We start from the raw sequence: 4,990 nt of genomic DNA on the forward strand, positions 1-4,990 counted from the left end.
AAAACACTATATATTTTTGGGTGGTGGCAGCTTATCAGATCTAAGCTGGTAATTAAGCTTAGAGGAATTCATGCTAGTACCTCATTTTTTTGGACTCTAAGGTTCAGATTGGGGATAGAATGCTATGACAGTGATGTTTCCCCAACACAGTGCTGCAATGTTTCCCTCCTTTATTAAAAGGCTTTTGCTACACTCAGACTCCGAGCTTGCGAGAGGGGAAGTATTGCCTCATAGAGGTGCCCAGAGGGGTGGTATGTAATTGTTCTAGGTCACTGGGTGGGGGCTGGAGCCGGTTTTGCATTGTGTTATTGAAACAGAACCCCTGGATACTGAACCCGGCCCTTGTTGCTGCCAGCTCTGATGGGCAGAAGGGTTACACTTTATAGAATTATAATCTAAATGTCTGTTGTGAATGCAGCACAAGTAAAAGAGAGATTTTTCCACAACAATATTCATCCCAGTGAAGATAATTTTGACACAGTAGCCATAGAGAAGCTGAAATATTGTTTCAGAACTCTTTGGTATCATCATTAAATAAAGTGATATACAAGAAATGTATGCACTGGAGCATAATATGACTTGGCAACAAAAGAATCCTTTAACAGTAAAACTGTGGAAATGTCAAACTACTTACCATATAATGGTTTTTATAACTTGGATTTATAGCCAGTTTTGCTGTTATGTGAGTTTTATGTCCAGTGGTTTCAGGATAGTCAAATCCCAATTGTTGCAGGATTTAAATTCAAGAACATGGACTTTGGAAATGAATAGGCCCTGAATCTCCGAGCTGCACCATGGGACTTGAGAACATGTGAAGGTGTTTCACTGATTAGGGATGGATTTAAGTATATGCTTAAGAGCTTTGATGAATTGGTGCTTCAGCAGTTAAAGCAGATTGAAAGAAGAGAAGGAATTCTCTCTCTTTGCATGTGTCAGAGAGGGGACAGCAAAACTTCAGCACTTGAGGTGGGATCCCTAAAGGGACTTAAGTACTGCAATGCTGAGCATCACAACACCTAACTTTAGGAGCTTAGAAAAACACAGGAACAAAACTGTGATCCTCAATACTGAGTTAGGTGCCTAAGTTCCCTACAATGAATGGAGGAGGATAGGTTCCTTAGAATGCAATCCACAAAAGCCAGCACGCAGAGTGTAAAGCTGCCTACAGTAGTCAGTGGAGATGCCAGCCAGACTGTTATGTGCTAAGCTCTTCTCCTTGCTTTGAGATACATAGGTGCCTAGCTAGGCACCTAATACTTGAACAAGAACCAGCCTATAGGTGCCAACTCTGTGGGTGCTCCCGGGCTGGAGCAATCATGAAAAAAAAAATAGTAGCTGCTTAGCACCCACTGGCAGCCAGCTCCCCCCCACCAGCACCTCCTGCCCATCAGCAGTCCCGCCAATCAACTCCTCCCTGTCCCACCTGGTGTGATCAGCTGTTTTGCAGTATGCAGGGGACATTGGGAGGAGCTAGTGTGGGGACAGAGCATGCTCAGGGGAGGGGGTGGAACTGAGCGGGAAGAGGCAGGGTTGGGTGGGGACTTAGGAGAAGTAGTGGGGTGAGGGCAGGGCCTGCGACGGGGCAGGAAGAGTTGGGATGGGGGTGGAGGATTGGGGAAAGGGGTCGGGGCCTGGGGCAGAGCAGGAGGTTGAGCACTCCCTGGTCCCAGAGGAAGCTGGTGCCTATGAACCAGTTGTCTGGAGTCAGGTAACTTCACATTGAAGGCATTTCTTGTTTCACACAAAGTGGCCATAAGAGGAGGTGGTGTCTACCTTATAACTCTTAGACCAGTGGTTAGAGCAGTTACTGGGGATGTAGGCAGCCCATGTTTAAGTCCCCTTTCTAGGGGAAGGGAAGAAAGGATTTGAACATGGGTCTCCCACCTTTCAGAAGGTATGTGCTAACCACTCAGCTATGGGATATTCTGATTTGGGCTTTTCTCAGTCTTCCCTGTTAAACCTGTTGCACTGTAAATAAATAATGAAAGAGTGATTAAAGCAGGGGACTGGACCACCCAGGTGGGTGCCTTAACCAGTAGGATAGAAGTTTTAAGCTGGACACCACCACCACCTCCTCTTCCTCCTCCAGCTAGAGTTCGAATGGAACTTGATACAGTAGATATGCTCAGAGAGCCCTGCACACGACTTAGGTGGCCAAATGCTTTTCTCCCCTCAGTTCATGAATAATTGTGGGGCTTAGGTGGGAGACAGGCACCCAGACTCCTAGAGTGACAGAGCTGTTGCATGCTCAGGAACTTTTGCCCTGAAAACCTAGGTGCTGAGTGAGCTTAGGCATCTACAGGGTTCAGTGGGAACTTTGTGGATTGCAGTGGAGCCAAAACTGGAATTTAGCTGTCTAATCTCAAAATTTAGGCACCTTTGTGATACTGGCATTTGGCCCTTGCTGAATAGCAGTAGACTGAAACATATTTTGTTGAATTGGGGCCTGATTCCTTGACAGCTCTAAATTTTATCATTGTTTTCACGCTGTTCATGGAAAAAAACTGCATTCTAATTTAGTAAATCGCTTCTGTGGGTATAAGTGTGTGTGAATTGATTTGCATCTAATAAACACTGTGCAATCCCACTGAACTAAGGATAATTTTACAGGGCTGATGGAAATTAAAAAGTACAGAGAGACTGAGCCTCTGTGTAAGAATCCATGGGACTAGAAGGCAGGGGTTTGGGGTGCCTGTAATAGTAGCTGATACTCCTACATCATCACAGGAAGGCTATGCAGAACTACCTCAAGGGAGCACTGTGAGGATTAGGTGCTGCAGGAAGTACCACCCACAAGGTCTAGAGTGGCAAACACCCTGCAGCTCTCTGATTGGCCAAGCACACTATTTAACCCTGGAAGGTGGCCCAGGAAGTTGTCTGGGCAGTCATCCAGGTGTTTGCTTTCCTGTGATGCCAGATTTCACCTTGCTTCTGATCTCTAGTCTCTGATCCTCACTTGACTCTTGCCTCCTGATTCCAGCCTGGCCTGATTCTGACTCTTAGTTATTAAGTCTGGCTCTAGTGATTACTCTGATTTCTGCTTGCTAGCTACTATCTCATGACTGTCCTGGACTTGTGGACACCAGCCTAGCAATGACTGCTAGGCCAGACTACCTGTCTCCTGGTCCCTTATACTCTTTGTAATAAAGACAAATATTTGCTTTAATTAAAATAAGTTTAAACTGCAAAAATTATAACTGCACAGTTTGTAGGCTGCTTCTAACTGCCACACAGAGGCTACTGTGCACCTCCAATGCACTAGTTTTATACTGAAGACACTACAGAAATACAACAGTGGACAAGATCAAATTTTACCTAATTATCAGGAAATCCCTTTAAAATCTATACTGCTAAATAAAAGGCTTATGAAAGAAAAACTGGAGCCTGGTTATAGTGTGACAGATATGTTACTAATCTGCCTGTGGCGTCAGGTGATCAGGCTGAGGCTGCAGGATCTTTAGGGAAGGAGATGAAGAGCACACCAAGAGTTTGAATTTTAAAGCTTTATTAATAAAATAACAGCAGAGAGTGCTGGGGATCCCCCAGGTCACTCAGAGGAAGGAAAAAGCAAAGTGTTAGTGCCCCAAGCTCTAACTCACTTTCATACTCAAGCCCACACTATCTGAGGCTGGCCAAGCCTGGATGTAACATACGAAGAAGAGAGGAAAAGATGGACAGGTATCCTTGTCCTATGCACGGGTTGTCCAGGGTCTGCTGTGATCTCTGACTTGCTTTGGCTCTTGGGAGGGTTTTCAAGTCCTGGGTTCTTTGGGGAGTGTTTCATTCAGGGACCTCTGCTCCTGGTGCTCTTTGTACCAGTCCAGACCGGCTTGCTGTGGCCTCCTTGGCTTTCCCAAAACACACTGGGTACAGAGACTTTGTTTTACCCCCCATTGTCCTTCACCGTCTTGCTCGTTTTGCAATCTTTGCGGCCCTGTTCAGCTCAGCTCTTCTTTTCTCATGGCTGGCCAGGTTGGGTAGATATGAATGCAGCTGTAAACTTCTTGTCAAGCCCACGGTCTTAGACTTGGGCCAGTGTCTTATCTTCAGATGGAGCTTGATGAAGTGTCAAGTTAACCCGTTCTCTGCTCTCTTCCTCCTCTCCCCTTTGGCTTCTTGCAGCCTGCAAAGGAATCTTCCACTTCAAACCCACACACCTTTGACTCTTCCCCGAAATGCTTTGCAATGTTTGCACCCGCGTTAGTGACATATAATGCTAATTTGCCTCCCCGTGGACCCCATGAGGGAGGGAGTCCTTGGGCCTGTGACAATAGTCTAATCGCTGAAGTGCTTTACAAGGTAGGATTTTCAAAAGGTCCAAGCATAGGCCTAAATCTGTTCCCAGTGAACTCAATGGCCAATGATTTCAAATAGGAGCAGAACTAGGCCAATGTCACACCCTTTTGAAAACCCCACCCTTAGTATTGAACATATATAATACACACAGAAAATTACATGAAAAGAACATTTTTAAGGTTGTGAAGTTAAGCTCTTAAAAGTGAGAAAATGCAAGAATTAAGGCCCCCTTCTGCACCTTCAGTTTAGCCCCCCCCTTGTGAGTCTATAATTTCATGTTCATATTTTTTTTTATCACAATACCCCTGCCTTATTCAGTACCTTTCTTCCTATGCACTAAGTCAGAGGTGACCAAACTGGCCCGCAGGCCACATCGAGCCTGTGGGACCATCCTGTTCTGCTTCTGAGCTCCTGGCCCGGGAGGCTTGCCCCTGGCCCCTCCCCCATTGTTCCTCTTCCCTCTGCAGCCTCAGCTCACTCCGCCGCTGGCGCAATGCTAGTATTGAGTTCCTGGGGCAGCGCAGCTGCAGAGCCCAGCCTCACCCGGTGCTCTGTGTTGCACGGTGCGGCTGCATCTCCAGGTGCAGCTGCATTACCAGCCACTGGTGCTCCAGGCAGCGCAGTAAGGGGGCAGGGAGTGGGGCGGGGTTGGATAGAAGGCAGGGGAGTTCGGGGTGGTGGTCAGGGGCTGGGG

Source organism: Chelonoidis abingdonii, chromosome 2 (genome assembly GCF_003597395.2).
Source record: "Chelonoidis abingdonii isolate Lonesome George chromosome 2, CheloAbing_2.0, whole genome shotgun sequence".
NCBI classification, from domain to species: domain Eukaryota; kingdom Metazoa; phylum Chordata; order Testudines; family Testudinidae; genus Chelonoidis; species Chelonoidis abingdonii.